The 23,800-nt window shown below is 50.2% G+C and overlaps 1 long non-coding RNA gene across 3 annotated transcripts in view; it reads left to right on the forward strand.

Annotated features, from left to right (window-relative positions):
• Positions 1–1,319: 1,319 nt before the first annotated feature.
• Positions 1,320–23,800, forward strand: part of LOC123833226 — a 152,925-nt gene continuing 130,444 nt past the window's right edge. The window contains exon 1 of one of the 3 annotated variants that reach the window (XR_006788188.1): positions 1,320–1,652. This is a non-coding gene — a long non-coding RNA (uncharacterized LOC123833226). Of the gene's footprint in view, positions 1,653–2,664; positions 2,904–23,800 lie in introns of those variants that run through there. The other 2 variants (XR_006788187.1, XR_006788189.1) reach the window with 2 other exon arrangements.

Raw genomic sequence — 23,800 nt, forward strand, 5'->3', positions numbered from 1 at the left:
TGGGGGCTAGGGACCCAGGGTCCAGAGAGGTTGTCATTGAAAGCTGGGCCTCTGACCTGTGGGCATCCCGCAGGACACCAGTCTTCTTCCCCCAGGGGACAGCCCTTGAGAGCTCCTGAGAGCTTTTAAGCAGTGGAAGGGCTAAGTTCTCACAGCTGTAGGCAGCGCCCTAGGTTGGTGCAGATTCAACAACCGTAGTGAACACCTGTCCAGCCCCTTGGAGGGAGGGAGCTGAACACAAAACAAATGGTTTGAGGTGATAAATGAATGCGTGTAGCAGGCAAACGGTTTTCAAGAGAGGAAAACCTTTCAGGCTGGGAAGAAGCCATCAGAATTGGAGAAATTGAATGTGACAGAAAAGGGAGGGAGGGGCCAAGGACCCCTGGGTTGGATGAAACACTTGGGGGAGGGGCGGGGATACACCCTAGCATTTATGCTAGGGCGCTGGGTAGGGGCGGGGTGGGGGGGGGCGGCCTTCGCTTCGCCCACTTGAGTGTCCATCTTTTCACAGGACTGTGACCTCCTTCTAAGGTCTGTGTCTAACTCGGCTTTCAGTCCCTCCTCCCCATCGCCTGGAAGGGCACCTGGCTCCCTGTGAGTGCTCAACAAATGGTAAACTGAACCGAGGAGCTGCTTGCTTCAGCCCTGTCCCGGGGCTTAGGTCGGGAGAGCAGGATAAGCACATCCCACGTGGGAGGCCGGCGTCCCCTTGTTCCTTTGGGGAGACTATCGTGGATTGAAGGTTCTACTTTAATATTCTCGAGTGGAGGGAGCAGCGCATCCAAACAGCCCTCTGCACAGGTTTGTCAACCTCAGACCTTGGGGACAGCTGGAGATGTCCGAGGAGGCGGCAAGGTGCGTGCGCCCCTCTCCCCAGACCCGCGGATGCTGAGCGGTACCCAAAGAGGCACTCAGATCGCTAAGGACGGAGATAAGCCAAGGATCCGGTGCACAAAGTGTTCCCGTCTCAGAGCATCTCGGTCCTTCTAAGTCACTAAACTCTCCTTCCCCCATCTGGCAAGTGGGAAGGCTCCCTGACTCCAGGACGCAGGGGGTGGGGAGGAGAGGAGAGTAGGACTGCGGAAAGCTCCCGGCACCAGCTAGCGGGCATCCCCGTGGAGTTGGCGCTGCCTCGCTGGGCCCTGGGACCAGAGACGCCGGGACCACATCCCGGCTCGGAGCGCACCCTCCCCTGCGCCCTCCGGGTCCGCGGTGGACCAGGCCCGCCCCGCCTGCACGCGGCTCTCAGCGGCTCGGTGGCCGGCGTGGCCCGGGCGACAGGCGGAGGGGCTCTCGGGACGGCGGGCCGGGCAGAGAAAAGCCCAGAGGACCCGGTGCACTGGGGTGCGGGCGCTCCCGCACGCACGCGGCGGGCTGGGTGGCGCGCGCTTCCCCTCCCCCCGCGGCCCCAGAGCGCGAACTGTGACGTCACGGACCTCCCGCCGGCCCCGCTCTCCACCGGGCCGAGCGCGTGCGGCCGCCGAGCACATGGGCCCTTGGGCTGTGCGCGCTCTGGGCGGCCTGGACCCGGAGGAACAGCAGGGGCCGGGAGCGAGGATGGGCCCTGGTACCCCTCGGCACCCCCCCGGAGTGGAGCTCCACGCGGAAAGGATGTTGGCGGCCCCGGTGACATGGCTTGGATCCACCTTCCAGTAAGTTAGAATTCTGTCCTCTGCGTTTCTGGAAACTCGTGAGCTTGTGGGGGGGGGGGGGCGCTTGTGGATAGGGATGCTCCGTGAGTAGCTGGGCCGAGGAAGGGGCTTCGGATTCATATTTGTGTGTGCTAATCGTGCACTTTCCTCATCACCAGACTCCAGACAGGCATTTGGGTATATCAGATGCCCTGTACGTAGAGCTAATTCTGGGTTTTGTGCACTTGATCAAGGGTCTATTGCCTCATCTCTAAAAATAGACCATCTCCAATCAGTACCGGCCTGGGGTCGCAGATGCGCTTCGGAGGCCCCTCTGGTGAAACTGGAAGTCCGTGACCCACAGGATACTCCCTCCATCCTTTGGCCACCTTCTCCTCCCCCACCCCCAAGGTGATTTCCAAACGCTCAGCAAGTCTGTTCTTTGAAACTTTTGCATTGCATTTCCAGATTTGCTGGGGGCCCCAGACAGCCTAATGATGGTAATTCTTTTTGGATGGGCTGTTGATTTAATGAGGTTTACCCTCCCTCCACTAATGGCTCTTATTTATGCCAGTGTTTGTGGTCGGTGTAGACTTTCAGGAAGGGCGGCCATGCGGCTGCATGTGTCCGGTGCGTGGATACACCACGAATTTTCCTGATAGCCTGCTGCCAGGGAAGATGCTTCTCGTTCCTCAAGCCCCTGGCTTCAGGCCCTTCTAGAAGATGAGGGAGTTTTTAGGGAGAAGAGGGCGAGGTTTTGGTGGTTCCTACAGGTCTTAACGTTTTCCAGAGAGGCTGGCAGCCCCCTCTGCTCATCACCCCACCTCAGCTAGTCCCGACCCTGGAGCTGTTTTGTTGTTGGAGGAAACCATGGAGAACCGCCTGTTTGTGTGGGGTGGGTGGGCGGAGGCCTTGGGGACTTGGGGACTGTATCAGCTTTGCCGTTTGTTATAGGTGCAGGCCTATTTTGCATACTGGTGCTGACAAGTTGGGACTTGTTCATTTGTCACAGTCCTGTGGTCACAGTGCATCTTTCTAAGGCTTCAACCAGTGGTGTAGGGGTTTGCATGGACCCTCCGAACCCAGGGTGGAACTTCCTGAAAGATTTGTTAGGAGAAAAGCCTTTCTGGAAGCGGCAGGAAGAAAACCGAACCCCCTGGCTGGGCAGAGCCTCGTGGCCCGGTCTCCACTATGTGAGAAGAGAGACATCTTGGAGTTGAGGACTGCCTCGTGGTCTCAGGCACTGGCAAGAGGGCCTGGCTGGGATTCCACGTGAGTCTGTCTGGGGATGGAAAGGCTGGGTGGGTCCAGTGCCCACCCTGAGGCTGTATCCACCGAACCCAGTGGCCATTTGTGATGCAGTCCCATTGTGAAGGGTGACTTTCTGTTGTTACTGTTGCTGTATCTACTTCGAGTGCAGAATTTGGCATAAACCAGGCTTCTCTTGAACGGTGAAAAGAAATCAGTTTCTTTTTCTGATGGATTTTTTTTTCTCTCCCCTTTCCTGCTCTCCCATGCTATCGGATGTGCTCTTCCCTTCTTGGCTGCAGCTTTTCTGGGCTGGAAAGAGGGAACTGGTTTCTCGGTTCTGGAATATCTGACCCCCGATGGTTTGTGGGATTGCTGGTCTGGAGACCTGGTGACTGCCACCATCCACATCCAGTCAGTCCCTTGTGCTTTCAGCTTTTATTCTGCCACATGGCAGGAAGACTGGCCGGCCGGGCTCTGCCTGCCCGGGATGGACAATGTGCCCGGACGGCTCAGTGAAGGGATCTCGTGGGCGATGAGACACCTCTTTCTCCCTCCTTGTGTGAGTGGCCCTGAATGTGGGCAGACCGAAGGCAGGTTGACTCTTTCCTGGGGAAGTGAGTCTAGTTGCTGAGGCAGGTCTCTATTCCTTGGAGAGGTAGCCATCGGCCTGCCTGCTTCACAGTGTGTGTCTGTGATGTCAGATGTCCTCCTGGTCACTCGGGCTTTTTATTTTGTATTTCCTTTCATAGTTGGGTATAGACACGGCACTGGCCCTAGTTTCTGTTTTGGTTTTTTTTTCTCTCTCCTGATGCTGGTATGTGATATCTACAAGAGACCAAGAACCCCATCTTTGTACACCCAGTGTCTGCAGGGCACCCTGACCCAAGATGGGAACAGAGCAATCATCTGGAACATTTCTGACCGTTAATGAGCCCCACTGATGGTCACGTCTACACCGTCCCCTGAAAACCTCAGAAATTCTAGGTCTTAAGGATAACACTGCTAAAATGCATTCTTTGATGGTTGCCTCCTCTGTCTCTTCTGCTTTTCTGGCCCCAAGTAACTAGTAACAGTACTAGTCATTAATAGTAGCAGTGACAATAATGGTAGTTTGTGTAATAATATTGAAATTGTGTATCACGCCTAGTATGTTGTTTGTACTTTATGCTCCCTACAACCCCACGAGGCAGATACATGAAAATGTCTAGCAGTGATGAGTTCTCATTGCGGGCCCACCTCTGCTCTAAATGCTTTAGATGTGTTATCATTGACCCTCCCAACAGTCCTGTGTATTGGCTTATTGTTTTTGCTATTTTGCAGACCAGGAACCCACAGCTCAGAGAGGTTAAAAATGTCCCCCCAGGTCACACAGAGTCACCTGGGTTTGGACCAGGACCGCCCAATTCCCTGGGCCCACTCCCAGAAGTCGGAGGACAGTGACATTCAGAACAAAGGCTGCCTCTGGGCCTGGAGCCACAGGATTGGGTGTGTGGTGCCCTCTCCCCACCTCTCTCAGGCAGAGATAGAAGCCCCAGCACCTTTCAGAAGACACCACATGCTCTGGCTGCCTGTCTGTTCAGCCTCGGAGGGGCAGGCTGCCAGCTGTGAGACCAAGCTTGGGCAGGGGCTTCACTGTGGGGGAGCATTCTGGGCTGGGGGTCTGGGAAAGAGGGCCTCTGGGGCCCCGGCAGGAGCCATGGGTAGAGGTCAGAAGCCTCAGTCTTGGTGCAGAATCTTACATGCACTTGTAAAGTGCTACCTCCGGGCATCCTATTCTAGCATTTTAGTAACCAGCATTTTATTCTTATGAACCTTCACAGGGAGGGAGCTAAGATCTTTCTTTTTGTAAATGATCACGTCACCCCCATCCCCACCCCCCACCTGTTCTGAGTACCTGCCTCCATCCCGGGTGTGTTTAGGTCCAGCAGGGACCCTAACAATACAACGATTGTGTGTGGTGGCCCCTCTCTCAGCTCTATCATTAAAACCACAAACAGTTCTGGGTCATAAAACACAGTGGTCTCAGTCATTTTTTAATTTATTTTAATTTATTCTATTTTATTTATTTTTTGTTGATCGATCTTTTAATTTTAATTTTTTTTTTTTTCTGAGAGAGAGATGAAGGGGTAGAGAGAGCGTGTGCATGTGCGAGAAAGAGACAGACAGACATCGATTGGTTGTTCCACATATGTTTGCACTCATTGGTTGATTGTTGTCATGTGCCCTGACTGGGGATCGAACCTGCAACTTTGGCATATTGGGATGATGCTTTAAGCAACCGAGCTACCTGATCAGGTCTCACAGTCATCTTTAAATTGCAGAATTCTGAATGGACTTTCTTTTATTTTCTCTTACTTTTTTGCGGGGTATATGGGGTGTTGTTTAGCTGGTGCCTGATGGGTGATCTGATCAGCAGTATTATTTGTTCGCCTGCCTCTTTTCCCTTGTTGACCGTGAATTTCTGTATGTTTTTTTAATTTCTAAAATTGAATTTATTGGGGTGACATTGGTTAATACAATTACATAGGTTTCAGGGGTACAATTCTGTAATACATCATGTGTATTTTGTATTGTGTGTTCACCACCCCAAGTCATGTCTCCTTCCATCACCATTTATTTATTCCCCTTTGGCCTGCGTCTACTTCCTCCCACCCTACTTTCCCCCTGGTAATCGCCATACTGTTGTCTGTGTCTGCGAGGACCATGAGCTTATTGAGAGCAGCGGCCAGCGGGGGGGAAGTGGGGTAGTCATCTTCAGCAGTTTGGTGGCTAACACAGCTCTGGTACTGTGTTGAACTGCGTGGCTTTCGGAACTGCTTTTTTTGCAAGGAAACAAGTGGTGATCAGTCTACAGCTGACATGGTGGGACATGGAGGGTTTGTCCTCAAGAAAAGGACACTGAAGAAAGAGGAAGAAACCAGCAGAAGGCATCTGGGGACAACTAAGGTCAGTATTGATCTGGGTTGCTTTGGGACAAGTTGCTTCCCCTCGGTTCCCTCGTCGTCCCTGTAGTGGGGGGTGATAGAGCACCAGCTTCACAGGTTGCTGTGAGGAGGAACTAGGGGAAGGACAGCAGGCGGTTAGCAGGGAGCCTGGGCTCATGGTAAGCAGTCGGCACAATTAGCTAATATTACTGTTATAATTATAGGGGTTTGTTACTTCCTGTGGCTGCTTGGAGTGGTGGTTTCTGAATACACTTCAGTGTGTCAAGGTGGCATCTGAAAGGACTGCTGGCTAATGGAAGGAAGGAAGACGTGAGAAGTCAGGAGAGCTGCAGGAGCAGGGCTCAGACAGGACAGGGATCAGTGCACGCATCCTATGGCCCTGCCTTTGCAGGTTGCTTCAGCTCTCTGTGCATCCATTTCCTCAGCTGCTGCCCAGGGAGAGCAGTTTCTCCCTCCCAGGGATGGTGCAAAGCACTTAGCACAGAGGAAGTGAGCTCTTGAGTAAGATAGAAAAAAAAGCAATGGTTATTATTTATTATTCTTCAGACGCCCTTTTCCTGGTAAGTGAGCCCTAATCGATGTTTGCCATTCTGTTCAGGGTTGATCCATTGATGGATTCATTCATTTACTGAGCAGTTGCTATGTGCCAGGCTTTCTAGATGTGGCAGATGCAAAAGAGACAAAAAAATCCCTGTCCTCCTGAAGCTTCCGTCTAGTCCAAGCCTTGTAGTGGGGGACAGGGTGGTCCCCAGAAGGAGCAGGGACAGGATAGAGGTACTGCAGGCAAAAACGACATCTGCTCCAGTGCTTTCTCCCTGGCACTTCTGTGTTAATAGGTGCTCAGTGCAGGGCCTGGCATGTGGTAGTTTTTATATACATGCTAATTGCTATATTTGTTGTTATTATGATTATCATTTTCCTTTGGTGGCTGCCTCACAAGGCAGCAACCTCCCCTTTCTCCCACTTCCTTTGCTGAGTTTTATTTTATTTTATTTCCCATTATACTTGTTATAGACTGAATGTTTGTGTCCTTCCAAAATTCCTGTGCTGAAGCCTAACTTCTAATGTGATGGTATTTGGAGACTGGGCCTTTGGGAGGTGACTGGGGAGAGACGAGATCATGAGGGTGGGGTCCTTGTGATAAGAGTGTAAGAGAGCTTTCTCCTTTCCTTGAGGACCAAGTAAAAGAAGGTGGCTGCTTCCTAGCCAGGAAGAGAGCTTCCCTGGCCCAGGCCTGATCGATCACAACCTTGAGCTTGGATTTCCCAGCTTCTAGAAGTATGAGAAAGAAATTCCTGTTCTTTAAGCTGCTTTGCCTACGGTATTTTTTTTTATGGCAGTTCGCACAAACTAAGGCAGTATTTGCCATTACTTGGTATTCCAGATGTCTGTCTTCTCCCACTGAACTGTAAACCTTACAAGGCTGAGGACTTCCAGCAATCCATTCATTTATTTTCATTAATTAAACAAATACGTATCGTGTGCTTGCTCGGTGCCAAGCACGGGTCTTGGTGCTGGGGATGCAGAAGAGAACATACGATTCCGAGATTTCTGTGCTAGTGTTGCTCCTGTTATAGCTGGGATGGACGGATAAGGAGCAGGAGACCTAACGAACAAGGACAGTAAGAGCGCATGAGGGGGTCATCCGTTCATTCCGTGGGGATGAGTAGAGCAGGGGCAGGCTCTGCGGGGCTGGGTGGGCTGCCGTGTGAGGTCGGCTGGTCAGGGCAGGCTCCTCTGAGAAGCCGACACTGGAGCCGCCTTCTCGGAGGTGGAGGAGTTAGGGTGGAGGATGGTGCCTCGGGCCCCAGGGAGAGCCAGGCTAGGGGCCGAGCCCCGGAGTGAGCCTGTGAGAGGGAGGGCGGGAGCGGAGCAGAAGGAGAGGACTGGGCGGGAGTGGCTGGGGCGAGGCAGACAGAGGCAGAAGGGCAAACCGGGCCGAGTGTGGCCGGGCTTTCCTGGAAGTCTTCTTCAGGCCTCTCTGAAGACATTATCTTGTGCTTAGCGAAGTGAAGAGCCGCTGAGGGTTTTAAACAGAAGGGCGATTTGATCTGAGTTAGCTTTTGACATGACCCGTCTGGCTGCTGGGTTGAGAAGAAACTACATCCGAGTCGGAAGCATCAGGGGCAAACCTGCCCGTAACGCAGGGGCTGGTCTAGGCTGGTAGCGGTGGACACATCATGGGCGTCTGGACTCCTTGCTGCTGTGTCCCCAAGCATCTAAAACTGCACTGTCCGAGGTGGTAGCCCCTAGCCTCGTGTGGCCACCCAGCACTTGGTCTTGAGGCCAGTCTGGGGATATAGCATACATGTAAAACATACACTGGGTCTCAGAAACTTTGTACCAGAAAAACAATGTGAAAGAAGTCTTGAACACATCCTTTACTGTTGAAATGAAACACATCCTTTGCTGTTGAAATGATGGCTCTGTTAGGTTAAATATGATATTTCCTTACATTTAATTTCACCTGTTTCTTTTAACTTTTATTTATTTATTTTTTTAATGTGGCTACCAGAAAATCCAAAAGTACTTGTGGCTCACACCTATTTCTCCTGGATGGTGCAGCTCTAGGACAAGGCCTGGGTCGTGATGGGCATTCAGGGAATCGAATGAGTGACAGGCTGCCAGTCACGGTGGATCCTGCAGTGAACGAGACACTGTCCCTGTCTTCAAGAAGCTCCCACTGTGGCCAGATGGCTGGTAGCTACTAGGATGGAGGGGAAATGGGGGAAATGGGGCTCCAGACATGCAGGTATGCTGAAGCTAAGAATTCCCACCCAGAAGGGAAATAGGTGAGGGGTCTCTGGTCTCAGTAACGGCCTTGCACACAGGGAACAGAGAGGTGAGGGCGCTGCACCTCGGGACCGACCGTGGCTGAGGTGGGAGAGGCAGGGCCGCCAGGTGGGGTCGGCAGGGTAGAGGACTCTCAAGAGCCTTGAAGACTAGGCAGGAGCCGTTTCCTTCAAATGCCCTGCGCATTCGGGGCCCTTTCCAATGATGGTAACTGAGGAGTAGCTTCCCAGTTTTCCATTCAGAAGGACGACAGAGGCGGGCAGGCCTCTGGTGGGGGGCACCTAAGCTGGAGATACCTGGCTCTTGGTAGACAGAACTGTGACTAGGTGAATATAAATGATCTTTCCTCAGATGGAAGAAATACAAGTTTCTCTTTAAAATTCTGCGGAAAATGTCTATAAAAAAGATAAATATTACTTCTTGAGTTAAATGCAACCAGTTTTATCTTTATTGTTGCTTTAAAAAGGGTGCTGTAATTATGGCGTATGTGTTTGAATCCTGGCTTTCCTTAGTTATCATCAAGTTAGAAGCATTTGTGAATATTATTACATGTACTGTGTCCATGCTGTTTTTATAGGGTAGATACTATTTTATTAATCAGTTCATTGACCACTTATTGTTTACGTAATCATTCTTTTGATTTGGATGCTTAGCTCATAACAGATTGTTTATATATGTCAGGTGTTCTGTTTTTCAGTTCATTTTTTATGATCAATCCCCAAGACTAGGACTATTGCATCGGAACCTCCCAATAGTTTAAAAGTTTTACGTAAATATTGTGGCTCAAGAGGTTTACACTGAAGCTGTATTTTTTGGTGAGATGCGTGATGTTTGTTGCTGTCCATGATAAACTGACATGCCATTAACATTTATGTAGAGTATAGTTTATACCTGCTAGACACATGTTTACGTATGTGTCATATGCATAAAGAAAAAGTATGACTTTTTTCTTTCCTTTCATTTATTCAGCAGCTATTTGTGGAATGCCTGTTATATGCCCAACACCGTTTTAGGTCTAAGGTATTCAGCATTGATCAAAACAGATTTGCAACCAGTTCTGAAGGAGCTCACTATTTAGTGGGGAGGCAAAGAAGCAAACCGACACAAAGATAACATCATTGTAAGGACTGGGAAAGAATACGAGCTGGAATAATGTGAGTGGATAGTGTACTTGGAGTGAAGGGATTAACGCTTACATCCTGCATTGGATTGAGACATGAAGACTTGGGAGAAGTTAACTGGAGAGGGAAGAAAAGCATACATAAGAGGAAATTAGTGATACATGGAACTACATACTAAAGAAAAAAGGCACTTCTAAGCAAACAAAGGCCATACTAACCAAGAATAAAGGGTTCCCGGAAGCCAGCACCAAACAGCCGCCACCTCTACCAGCAGAGTGGGTAAAAGGCGTGGGCCAGCGGCTCTCCAAAGAAGAAAGCGTGTTGCAGGGGGCGTGTGACAAGATCCTGGGTCTCGCTCATAAACTCCGGCACACTGAGGTCTGAGGTACACGCACCGGAACACCCCCTTCCTCGTGCACGGTGCGTGGCGTTGTGAGAAGTGCACACGGCTGTGTAACACGGTTGTGTGATCATCACGGTCGCCGGTCACCCAGCTCCGTCACCCCCCAGAGTTTCCTCCTGCGTTTCGTAGCCCATCTCCTCCCCCCACTCCTGACAACCCCAGCTTGTTTTCTGGCCTGGCCATCTTGCCTTGTTCATATAAATGGAATCAATCCTAGACCTCGAAGTCCTTTCAGTCTGGTTTCTCGCACGTAGCATCAGGCATGATTCTTCAGTGCTGTGGCAGACATCGGTGTTTGTCGTTTTGATGGCAGAGTACGGTCCGTGCTATGGCTACTCCACTGTTTCTTTACCCATCTTTCAGTTGAAGGGCATTTGGGTTGTTTCCAAGGGATACACTTTCATAGTTTAAAAAGTGCCAAAAATAGGAAGTCTGACTCAGGTCTTGGCGAGGCTGGGTGAGAGGATCCCCCACTCAGCTAGCGAGCTGGAGGGACCAGTTGGCAGCATTCAATAAAATTGGAAACATCTGTGCAGCCTGCTCCTGGGTGAACTTGAGAATTCACAGCTCATGCTGGATTACTGTGTTACTGCTAGAGATGGGTACAAACCTTGAAAAATGGGCTGGAAGGATCTAGGTCAAACTCATTGTCATCATCAGGACAGGGAGGAGAGAATAGGGCTGGTGGTGATGGTCAAAGGTCACTTTTTAAAAAATTTTATTTATTTTTAGAGAGGGGGAAAGGAGGGAGAGAGGGAGAGAAACATGGATGTGAAAGAGAAACATTGGTGGTTGGTTGCCTCTTGCACACGCTCCAAACAGGGACACAACCTACCACCCAGACATGTGCTTTGACCGGAAGTCGACCCAGCGAACTTTCGCGTTGTGGGATGACACCCAACCAACTGAGCCACACTAGTCAGGGCTCTCTTTAATGCTTTTTACAAGGACAGTGTGGACGCATGTATCACTTACACATTTTGAAATGTACGAAAAGGATGACAGACTGGTAGCACAGATGACAACATGTTCGTGGTTGTAAATTCTAGGTTCTTAAAATTGTTTTTAAATGTAGTTTGAGGGAAGGACCCAAGACAGGAAAAAGTGTGGGGTGTTCCTATTATCAAGAGACTCCTGTGGGTGGCGTGGAGAGAAAGTCCAGGGACCAGAGACACAGGATGGGGTCCAGGGTGGGCAGGTCCCTGGTCCTGGAGGGCCCTAGGCAAAATGCGTAGCCTTTAGAAACTGCTAAGTGGGTGGGGCCTGATTTGATTGACCTTTTTGTTGGGGAGACAATGGATTGGATGGTGAATTTGAAAGTTGGAAGCCGTTTTGGAGCCTGTATTGTGGCCTTCAAGGATAGGGACCTGAGCCCTGGCCCTAGCTGTGGAGAACGAGAGAAGAGGATGGACTCAGAATTTATTTTGGAGAGAGAAAGGATTTCTGCTTGGAGGGCAGGGCGGGAAGGATTCCAGGTGGGACTAAAGAGGTAGCCAGGGGCCTTCCCAACCCAGCAGAGGTGCTTGGACTCGACCCGGCAGGCCATGGGGAGCTTGGGAGGGGGTGAGCAGGGGCAGGAGAGAGGCATTTCAGAGACATCAGTCCACATGTAGTGTGCCGGCCTGGAGTCTAAAGAACATGCTGGTTAATGTAGCTGCGAGTGCACCAGTTCCTCGCTTTCTGGACACTTGGCGTCTTCCATTTTTTCAGAAGGACGCAGGAAGAAGAAAAGGCCCTCTGTGTGGAAAGTCCCCTGGAATTTATGGCAGAGCCGCAGTAGGAACAGAGGCCTCTTCCGGCCTTTATTGTGACGGGGTTTATTCCACAGCCCCACTTAAGTAATGATTCATCCAGCTGGGCCAGCGGCAGTCTTGGGATCACTGTAGCCAGTCCTCCCACAGAGAGAGATGGCCAGTCCTTGTGGTGCCTTGCTCTTTACAAAACAGACGATTGCACTTGGTCCATGAAAAGCCCAGGAGGCCGAGGCCAGAATGCCCTGGCCTGGTTTTCATCCCGGGCACCAGGGCCCCATGGCTTCCTCCCTCGGGCTGAGCTCCCCATTGTCATCACATCCTCTCCTCCCACCGCAGGGCTGCCTTTGCCTCAGGACACTTCAGAGGAGACAGCTTCCCAGACTTGCACTTGGGGTGGAGAAAGGCCCTCCCTTTGCACTGTGCAGAGTTCCTGGCCGGCCTGAGTCCCTTTGGGCCCCCTCCCAGGCCTCGAGGTAGGCCAAAGGCAGGCTCTCTTCCCTATCATTTCTCTAGACATTCCACACATGCTTTCTCAATCAGATGCATTCCCCACATACTTATTCCATGAAAAAGGAAAAGGGAAGGTTTTTTGAGGGGCGAGTGTGTTTCGTTTTGTTTTTAAAATCAAGGGGTGCTGAGGTCAATAGGAAATCACTGTTTCAGTAACTGTAACATATATGGAAATTGTCTTGGCAGCCATGCCTTAGTACATGGAGGTTTTCACCTTTTATACATGAAGGATTGCTGACACCCTTGACCGTGACGTGCAACTATCGCATCTTGGCCCCAGCAGTAAGGCCTGGCATCACAGGTGCCAGAACCCCCCTCTGGGAGCACCCCACCCCCACCCCCCACAGGTCCTGGATGTCTTCCTGCTCCTACTCCTGCCTTCCTTCTGACCAGAGAGAGCGAGCTCTTGGAGGGGCAAACTGGATCCTGAAACTCAGGGACCTAATAGCTTTTAATGTCTTCCATGGCCAGGTATCGGTTCAGGTACCTGCTTCATCATAGGCCCTCAGTAAGCATTGGTTGAATGGCTGAGACAGCAAGAATAGCAAAGCTGAGATAAGTAAGGACCCAGTGCTCACTGACCCTAAAGGCAGAGTATACCCCTTCGCCCTCGGGCATCTCTGGCCTGGATCAGTAAGGTGGCGTGTCTAATCAGAGACAGCTGCTGAACATGGGGCTTGAATCATGTTGAAGGTTTGGATGCTGTGGTTCCTCCAGAGCACTGGCATTTGCAGATTCATTTCTAACATTCATGTTTCCCATGGGGAGGGAAGTGGCCAGTCAGGGAAATGGGACAGCTTTCCACCTCTTTTCCACTTGCTCTCCTAACTAACTCTTATGTACGCTTTGTGTCTCAGCTTCGGGGTCACCTCCTCCAGGAAGCATTCCTTCTTCCTCCCTAGCCTCATGCGACCACCCCCTCCAAGCACTCCGGTCTCAGTGATCACAGTTCACACCCCCTTGCATTGTGTTGCAGCCCTGGGTGCTTGTCAAGGCTTGCAAGCTCTTCTGTTTTGGAGCATGAGCCGATTATGTAAATGCCCCAGGTGGGCCCAAGAGAGTGCAGCAGGAAGTGTGTGGACTGACAAACAACCTGCCCCCTTTCTGGAGGGGGCAGCTGCTCTTAGGTGCAGCCCCCACCCCCTCTGCCCCTTAACCCGTGCCAGAAGTTCGATCCCTTGTTGCTAAAGCTTCCTCTTATTTTTAAATACAAGCCAGATACCTGTTTTTGTTTTTGTTTTTTTTTAAATGGTACTCTCCTGATTTTCAAATGTTTCAATTCAGATTCTTAAAGAACACTCACAGGCCAAACAAAACACGGGAGAGCTAGATGTGGCCCCAGGGGCCAGCAGCCTGCAGCCCCTGCTTATGGCTGTCTCCCACTGCACAGACTCCTCTCGACCGGACCCCTTTCCTGTGCCCCTGGCGCCCAGCGAGGAGCCGGTCTGTCGTGGGGGGTGCTCCCTGCTGAAGTCTTTTCTGGCTGGAATGCCTCACCTGAGCAATGACTTCTGGCGGATGCAGCATTAACATTTCCCCCTCAGCACTGTTTGCACATCGTGTTGTTCCGGATCGCCGCTTGGGTCCCTTGCGTGTGTTTGGGACTGGCTGGGTGTGCCTGGGAAAGTCATCCTTTCTGAGATTCTGGACTGTTCTTCTCCTTTCCCCCTTCCCTCTGTGTCCTGCCCGCCCCCCAACACACGTAGGATTTTTTAAAAATTTTTTTAAGGAAGCCAGCCCTTCTGTATTCTGCAGGGCTGGGAAGGTGTTGGTGGGCTCGTAGGCAGCCGTGGAGCTGTGGTTTCTGGCCAGCTCCCCGACTTTTGCCTCTCAGTGGGTTAGCCATTACCCCTGGCTTTGGGGCCCGGAGACGCGTTCAGTTTCTCTTCATTGACCTTGAGCTCTCATGGTAAAATTGCTTAAAGAAACAAAAGAATCAGCTCCCCTGGTGAGAAAGCCCAGCCCATTTGGAGCGGCACTTCCATCCTGTTATCTTTCTGAGGATAGTGGAGGAGAAAGCCAATAAGGGCGTGGCTGTTTGGGGAACTGTGTGAGGCCCCGGGGGGTGGGGGGGATGGGTACCAGAGAAGGTCCATGGATTACATGGTCTGGAAGATCCAGCCTTTTTGCCTTTGACACATTCAGAGAAAGAGCAAAAATGCCCTGAGATGATAATGCACCACAGTGGAGGGATTTGGTATTATTAATAGCTATAATTGAATGGTACGCGCATGGTAATTCCGTGTCTGATTTTTTGGGGGGAAACTGCGAGACTGTTTTTTCACGGCAGCTGCGCCGTTTTACATTCCCGCCGGCCAGGCACGAGAGTTCCCATTTCTCCACATCCGCGCCAACACTTGTTATATTCTCTACATTACTTATTTTTAAAAAATAGTAGCCATCCGAAGAAGTGTGCAGTGGTATCTCGTAGAGTGGTTTTGATTTGAATTTTGCTAGTGGTCAGTGGTGCTGAACGTCTTTGCACGTGGCTCACGGGCTACTCGTATGTCTTCTTTGGAGAGTGTTTTTTGTTGTTGTTGTTGTTGACTTGTAAGAGTTCTTTACATAGTCTGGAGATTCACCCCTTTCCAGGTGTATGATATGCAAATATTTGTCCCAGTCTGTGGGTTTGTTTTCACTCTCTTGCAAGTGTCCTTTGACGCCTAGGTGTTTTTATTTTAATTAATTAATTAATTAATTTTTATCTTCGCCTGAGGACATTTTTTCATTGCTTTTTAGAGAGAGAGGAAGGGAGAGAGGAAGAGAGAGAGAGAGAGAAACATTGATTGGTTGCTTTGTGTATGCTCCTGGACTGGGGATCAAACCACCGCAATGTAGGTATGTGCCCTGACTGGGAATCAAAACCAAAACCTTTGGGTTATGGGACGATGCTCCAACCAACTGAGCCTCAGTGGCCAGGGCGTGCAGAGGTGTTTTTAATGTTGATGAAGTCCACTTCACCTAGTGTTCCTTTTGTTGCCTGTGCTTTTGGTACGAGGCTTGGACGTTGTACGAAACTCAGCCAGGGCCATCCAGCCACAAGTGGCCGAGTGCTTGTCCTGACCAGCGGCCAAACTGCCTCGAGCCTTTATCCTCTGGATTCCAGTGGCCAATGTTTACCCCAGGGCTGGTGTCTCCGTTCAGCTCTTGCATGTGCCATCCTGTGCATCCTGCATCCTCTCCGCAGCTCCCTCAGCTGATGCCCTTACCTCGCGTCCCAGAACTGGCGGGGAACACCCAGCACTCTGGTCTCTGGCAGAGATCCACCGAGGGCAGGCATGTCCTTGCTCATGCTGAGGTCAACAGCATCTCGGGGGTCGGAGTGCCCCCGCCCTGGACATTCCAACTTATCGCACCCCTTTCAAAGGCTTCTTCAGGAGTTGTGCTTCTTGAAAAAGAAATAACTAGCAAACATTTGCGGTGTGACAAAATTGGTGAGTGGATTTCATATAGCGTCAACAATTAGTTCATGATATTCTGCTGGTATCTGTAAAAGAGTAGACGTAATTTATAGGCTAGTCATGAGGCACAAAAGTAAATAAGCCCTTGTGAGCCCTGCAGCCTGCAAAGGAAGCAGAATATGTGGACTGGGTAGTAGCTGGGCTGGAGCCAGGAGTTGAAAAGCACATTAACCGGATTTGAGGATCTTTGTGTCTTCACTGGTCAACAGCCCTGTCTGCAGGTGATCTCTGTTTGCCTCAGGGCTATGGGTGGGTGACTGAGATGAGCAATGAGGAAGAGCTCGGGGCACTAGGGAGAAGTTCACTAATGTCAGCCCTGCCCAGTCCTCGGGAGAGCACCAGGCAGTGAGCGGAAGTTCCCCAAGCTGCGGTGGCGGAAGTGGGATCAGATCTCAGACGCTCCTTTGTTCTTGCGCTGCAGACCAAGTCGGGTCCCATTTGGCGGCTCCAAGGTGATCCCCATTCTCTCACCTACTGGGATGTCACTGGATTGACACTTCTATCTGAGGACAGCTCTAATGGGGGGCGGGTGGTTGAGGGGAGCTAGATCTTGGGATTTGGAACTCTGCCCTTTTTAGAGATGTTTGTGATGTGGTTGCTGCCATGGCTTTTGTCCCGAGCCCCCAGTTCAGCTGGCTTGGGGTTCAATCCCTGTGTTGTTGAGAAACGGAGGTTCACATCCAGTCATAGCCCCTCCTGCAGACCTGACTGGCGGTGGGGAAGGGACCCCGCTGCTAGGGCTGGGACTCAGTCCGAGAGCGGGGGATAGCGGCAGGTTTGGTCCATCTACCCTCGTAGGTCAGGGGGCCCCAGGGAAACACGCGCTCCCTCCCGGCCAAGAAACTGACAGCTGCCAAGTCACACCCTCCACCCCCTAGGTTGACAGTGTAGTTTTCACTGTTGGAGTAATAAATTATGCTTTTTAAGGGTGAGAATGTGTCCCAGCTGTTGAGCAGTTTAGACCTCCAGATGTTCCCCTGCCCAGGAGTAGGAGCAGGGTGCAGGACTGCATGTCTTTAAAAGGTGATGCACAGACAGTTCATTAAATTCCAATGACTTGCCTGTGTCCCCAGGGGAGATGTGTTATTTCCCTTAGGGAAGAAGACACCCGTGGGCTAGGGTGGCCTGAGCAAAGCCCTTAGCAAGCAGTAAGTGAAGACAAGTGACCTGGATTTGTAAGCAGGCTGTATGACTCAGGGCTGAGCAGGTGACTTCTCTGAGCCTCAGTTTCTGGGGGCATTTTTTTTTAAGCAATGGAGGAAGAACTGTTGTCCGGTATAACCCAACTGGAACTCTGCAGATGTGAGCTCTTACGATTCATGAAAGGTTGTGAAACTGTGCCTGGTAATGAAAGAAGACAGACAGAATACGTTTATCCTCACATTTAAAAATGAATTTAATATTAAAAATTTTTTTCTTACTCATCTCCCCATTCCCTGCCCTTTAACAACCATCAGCTTGTTCTCTGTGTCTATGAGTCTGTTCCTGTTTTGTTTATTCATTTGTTTTTTTTAAAGATTCTACATATAAGTGAAATCATATAGTATTTGTCTTTCTCTGTCCATTTTGCTTGGTATGACACCCTCTAGGTTCATTCATGTTGTTGCAAAGAGCAAGATTTCATTCTTTTTTAATGGCTTAAAATATTCCATAGTGTATATGTACCACCCCTTCTTTATCTGTTTGTCTACGCTGGGTAGATACCTGCGTTACCTTACATGTTGTTTCTTGTAAATAACGCTGCACAATTCTTACCTTTAACGCAGCGATATGGAGGCCCAGAGGAGTTGGGGTGTGTTCAGGCTGCAGCTGGGCCTGAATTGTCCAGTTGGTATGTGTCTGTTGAACACTTGAGATGCGGAAAAGTCAAATTGAAGTGTGCATGAGTGTATAATGCACACTGGATTTCTAAGCCTTAGTACAAAAAAGAGAATGAAAAATGTATTTAATAACTGTTTATATTGATTACACTTTGACATGATAAAATTTGGGTACGTTAGATAAGCTACATTATTTTTGTAAAGATTTTATTTATTTTTAGAGAGAAGGGAAGGAAGGGAGAAACAGAGGGAGAGAGACATCAATGTGTGACAGATACATCGACCCTTTGTTTCCCCTACTCCCCCAACCGGGGACCCAGCCCACAACTCAGGCGTGTGCCCTGACTGGGAGTCAAACCAGCGACCTTTCGGTTTGCAGGCCGGGGCTCAATCCACTGAGCCACACCAGCCAGGGCAGATGAACAACATTATTAAAATTAATTTCACCTGTTTCTCCTCCTCCTCCTTCTTTCTTCTTTCTTGTTTTTCTTTCTTCCTCTTCTTCTTCCTCTTCTTCTTCCTCTTCTTCCTCCTCCTCCCCTTCTTCTTCTCCTTCTTCTTCTCCTTCTTCTTCTCCTCCTCCTTCTTCCTCTTCTTCCTCTCCTTCTCCTTCCTCTTCTCCTCCTCCTTCTTCTTCCTCTTCTTCTTCTTCCTTCTCCTCCCCTTCTCCTCCTTCTTCTCCTCCTCCTCTTACCTGAGATCTGTTTATTGATTTGAGATAGAGAGAGATGGATTGAAGAGAGAAAGAGAGAAACATGGGCCAGTTGCTTCCCATACACACCCTGAACGGGGATTGAACCACCAACATTTTGGTGTACGGGACAACACTCCAACCAACTGAGCCACCAGGCAGGGCCTTTTTATTATTTTTAATGGAGCTACTAGAAAATTTAATATTACAAAGATCTATATATATATATATATATATATGTCTTGCACTATATTTCTATTGGATGGTGCCAAGCCAGCCTGTGACGCCAGTGGCCGGCTTCCAAGTTGTGTGGTGCAACAACCCGTAGAACCTATGTGGCAGACCCTCCAGGCCTGGATCCGATGCCTGAGTTTGGATCCTGGCTCTGCCCATAACTAATTGTGTGCATTGATTAAGCTGTTTAACTTCTCTGAGCTTCAGTTGTTATACCTGTAAAGTGAACGTTGTAATGATACTTCATGGAGTCGTCATAAGGGTTACATGAAATAGTGCATATAAAGGGCTTGGAAAACTGTCCGACCCTTGTTAAGAACCAAGAGTCTTGGTTTTATCACTGTTCTCACAGTGGCTGTGTCTTAGGACCTGGAGACAGCGAGATGGAAGGGCCCAGTCTTTGCAGGGAAACCAGAAAGGGGAAGAAGCGGAGTATAAAAGCAGTGATTAGTAGAGGGTGTTAAGTCTGTCTGGGCCAGCGAAGGAACATGCCCACGGAGGAAGGGCTGGGACTGAATCTGAGAAGTGGAAACGCCGCCTGCGATGGCTGGACGGGAGATGGAACAGCACCTCCGAGGCGCAGGTGGCAGCTGTTTTCCTGAGCAGATGGCAGTGGTGGGAAGGGACCCGAAGTTAAAGGAGGCTGGGAGCTGGGCATGGAGCCCACCCTGGAGGTGCTCGTGGAGAGCCGAGGGAGCGCTTGGAGCCCAAGTGGCGGGACTGGGTCTGGGGGTCAGGGCCTGCCTGCTTTGAAGAGGTTGCATTGGAGAGGGGCAAGGAGCCTGTGTCAGGAAGACCAAGTAAAGGAGGAACACTTTTAAGAGCCCAAGTTGTCCTTGGGCTATAGAGGGGATTAGCTGGTTGGGTGTGGTCCCGAAAAGCAAAAGGTTACTACTGGTCAATTCCTGGTCGGGGAACATGCCTGATTTTGGGTTCAGTCCCCGATAAGGGTGCGTACAAGAAACAACTGATTAATGTTTCTCCCCCTCTTTCTCCCTCCAATTCCCCTCTGTCTAAGGATGGCTACATAAAACCTTTAAAAATAAATAAATTAAAGCCCATGTAGTATTTTTTTTTTCTGTTACAGTTGGAAGCCTTATTGACTGATGGATTGATAGATTGGTTGATTTGAGAGAGAGAGACATTAATTAATTGTTCCACTTCCTTATGCATTCATTCATTGATCTTTGTATGTGCCCCGACTGGGGATCGAACCCACAACCGCGGCGTAGTAGGACAGCACTCTAACCAACGGAGCTACCTGGCGAGGGCTATAGTCAGAAGTCTTGATGCTCAAAGTGGCTTGTGTGATGTGACTCGCCGCTGGCATCCCTGCCCAGCCTGCCTGCATGAGTGGGAGGCATTTAAAAGCTGCTTCAGCTTGGCGGGGATTTGGGATTGGGCCTGGCTGTCGAGAAAGCTTGGTCCCAGCAGGCTGCCAGCCTGTCCCGCTGGCTGATAGTCCACTTGATTTGGACACAGCTTTTGAAACGTATTAAAGAGAGAGAGATGCGAGCAAAAAAAAAGTAGGAAGCTCCTGTTTAATCGCCTGTTTGAATTTGGAGTCGAATGCCTTTTTAATAGAATTAGGCTTTTACTTAAAATAATATATGCACATTGAAAAATCAAATAGGGGGGTGGAGGGGATGAAGGGAGAACAGGGGGGACAACGGTAGTAACAAGAACAATAAAATATTTTTTAAACATCAAATGGGACAGACTGACGTGGAAGAGCCAGATGCCCCGCCCCTCCCGGCCTGCCTTCAGTCCTCTTCCCAGAGTGAAGAGGGGTAGTGGGTGGGGGTAGGTCAGTGTCTCTAAATAAGAGGCTCCAGTGACGCAGACCTTGAATCTGGGCCCTCCCCAGTGTCCTGTGACTCACGCTTGCTGCGGAGACACCAGCCCGCCGGCTCTCCCCTCTCCCACCCCCCTTTCTCTGGCATCTATATTTTCACGTCGGCAAGGCAGGTAGCATTCTCATTCTCTCCCACGTCCATAGTTAGGACTTCTGTGTTTAACCTGCAGGATTCATGCTACAAGTGGAAACGCTGGGGGAAAGCCTGTACGTGATTATGCCTGCCAGCGGCCTTCCCTGCACATCCAAGCAGTAGATGATGTTTCCTTTCTGGACGGCTGGCTGTTTGCTCGGGGATTTTGCATCATCATCCCCCTGCCCACCGCATTCCGATCCATCCAGGCCCCTTGCCCAGTTTCTCAGATCACTCTGTTGGGGACCCCCGACCCCTGCGCCCCAGGGCAGTGGTTACTATGGACTTACAGCAGTGTAAGTGGGTCCCGAGTCTTCTTACCTTTGCTGCCCATGGCTTTTCTGGCTTTGAGCCCCTTTTCACTGGATTTCCCCATCAGTTTCTTTCCATGTTTGCTCCCTTATTTGTCAGGGTCATGTAACTTTTTAGGAACATGATCTGAAAACTCAATAAATTCTTCTCCATCTCCTATTCCACCTGTTGCTTGTTTTATCTAGGAACATGGGTCATCATTTCTTTCAAGTAATGCTTATTTTTATAAGAATAGTTTTCTTTGTAGACTATTTGGGAAATGTTAAGAGTATGAGAAAGAAAATCATAGCAATACTTATTTTGTATTTTCTTTTGTTTTTTCTTTGCATGTTTTTCTTTTAAATTCAAGGTGAACTAATGTCAATAACTTTACTGGATTTTTCTGTGAATACAAGTAAAGTATATTTCCTCATGGTATTAAAAGAGGCTTTTAAGTATCATTTTTAATGCAATGTAACCTTGTAATATCCCACTGCGATGATGGTTTGTCATCTTCCCAATTTGGCCAGTAATTTTGAGTATTACAAATATGTCTTGTATTTTTCTGTCATAATTAAGGCTGAGATAAGTGTGTTTGTGTGTGTATGCACATGTACAGATTAACCTATTTTCATTTTTCAGATTTCCGTAGGATAGATTTTTGGAAGTGCAATGAGCAAGTCAAAGGTTCTAGACATTGTTAAGGCTCTTGATGCATTTTGGGAAGTCGCTTTCCCGTTTGGCTTTGCCCAGCGGCAGCTGCGCGGTGATGGCCGACATCTCCCAGGGTGGAGTTGCCGTCTTGTTAGGTGGGTTTCTGGCGCTGTAGGTCCTGTTGAAGAGAAAGGGATGGCTGGTTAGCGTGTGGCGCCGATTCTCATTACGATTTGAGGTTCATGCACATACTGCCCTTTGCTGCTTAGAAAGCGGGAGCAGCTTTGTAGGACGGCAGTGCAGCGCATGCCCTGCGGTTTGCCGTGGCCGAGTGCGGAGAATCCTGCCTGAGCCCGAGGACCCGTCGCTGTCTCACTTAGGAGACTTTGGAAGGTCCCTCAGCCTCTGTCAGCCTTGTTTTCCCACGGCTTACGGGCTGATCATGCCCCCTCCTTTAGGGTTGCTGGAGGGTGAAACGCGCTCATAGAAACTTGACTACGAAGGAGGGCATGGCCGAATTCCACTCTTGGGGACGCTTGAGTGGAAGTCGAAGGCGTGAGTCTTGGATGTAAAACCAGAGGCTTTGGGTTCTGTCCCTGACAGAGCTGGCTGCATGTGTGATCCTTGCAGTCCCTGTGGCTCACGGGGGATGAAGATGCCATAGGCTTGCAGCTCCTCCCCTGCCCTGTGCGTCCCTCAATATGATGAACACGAGAGAAGTGCGCTTGCATCCTACTTACCTACCGCTTCCCAGCACGGGGTCTCGGACACGTTGCTTTGCCCTCGGACCTCAGATTCCTCTCCTGTAAAATGGACTCACACTAATAGCAGGCCTGACCTCTGAAGGGGGTTGTGAAGGTTGCCGGCGATGGCACCCGTAACTGGCTTGGCCCAGCGCCTGGTCCTGGGGGGAGGGCTCAGTAAAGGTTACTTGTTGGCACTGGTGCCCTCCAGCTGACTCCACAGTTCCCCTGGGTTGACTCAAACCGTCCTCCGGGTTAGCTTCCCAAGCTGGTTGCCAGTGGCTTTTGGCAGGTAGGTTTGTAGCATGAACTCTACAAGGTCAGAAGGGGCCTTATCCAAGCTTGTCGTTTGATGGATGACAAAGACAGGTTCCAGATGTTGAGTAGTGAATTCTTTTGGAATTTTCTCACTCTTTCCACTCTTGTGTAAAAGGAAGTGCAGACGCAGATGCACATACATGTGCGAGCGCGCACACACACACACACACACACACTAGATCTGAAAGGATGCACAAATGGGAATAGTGGTTTCCACTAAAGGGCTGACTGGGGATGTTCTAAGGGCATGAGGGACGCTTAGCATTGACTCTGTTCCTTTTTTCATCCTGTTGGAAAATTTTACCACGTGCATGTATTTCTGCAATCAGTACGAAACAAATTCTTAAAAACCCACCCAGCCTGCAGGCTTTCTCCTGCATTAGTAAGAAGCCCTAGGAGTATTCAGAAATCGCTATCTGTTTTATAGCTGCCTGTCTGAACCCCGAATCCCAGAACAGAGGTCTATCTTACATTCACTTAGATGGTCTCCCAACTCCTTGCTGGCCTCTCTTCCTACCTTCTGGAATCTACCAGCCTGAGTGCTGAGTCCCAGACACCTACATCCTGGTCCCCGGGCAGCTGACCACCTCTCTTCTGCCCTCTAGGATGGCCTATATGGGGAGCCCTGGGCCTGACTGAGCAGGCTCAAGGCTGGAGCTCTCCGCTGCCCGCCCTGCAGCCCCCTGCCCAGTCCAGGAGCTCCCAGGTGCAGAGGGAAGAGCCTATGCAGCCGGTTCCAGGAATGTCAGGGCCACTGTGCTTGCACAGCAAGGTTGAGCCGCTCCCCCAGGTGCCGTGTGTGGAGCTGGCAGCTCTCTGGAAAAATGTCCTTTTCTCTTTCTTCCTGACGCAGAGGGCGGACAACCTGCCCCGCCCTAGACTGTGCATCTCAGGGGTCACGTGAGTTGAGTCCTAAAGGAGTATGTTGCTCTGTAGCCACAGTGCCGGAGAGGGGCAGGAGGCCAGAGACCCCTCTGTGCCTCCCTCTGAGAGCCTGTGATCTTCATCCTCGGTCACTTCCCCCGGCCCCATTGGCCCAGCAGGTGAGCCAGGGTGCTCACTCTGCTCTTGAGAAGTCATCAGGTTTAGTAGTCAGCAGCTCCTTTTTTTTTTTTTTTTTTTAAACCATGGGACTAATTCAGGAAACACAGAAGTGTTTATAGGCTCACTTTCTGTTTTTCCCTTTAACATG

Source organism: Phyllostomus hastatus, unplaced genomic scaffold (assembly GCF_019186645.2).
Source record: "Phyllostomus hastatus isolate PE091 unplaced genomic scaffold, TTU_PhHast_1.1 phas_scaffold_21, whole genome shotgun sequence".
In the NCBI taxonomy this organism is placed as follows: Eukaryota; Metazoa; Chordata; class Mammalia; order Chiroptera; family Phyllostomidae; genus Phyllostomus; species Phyllostomus hastatus.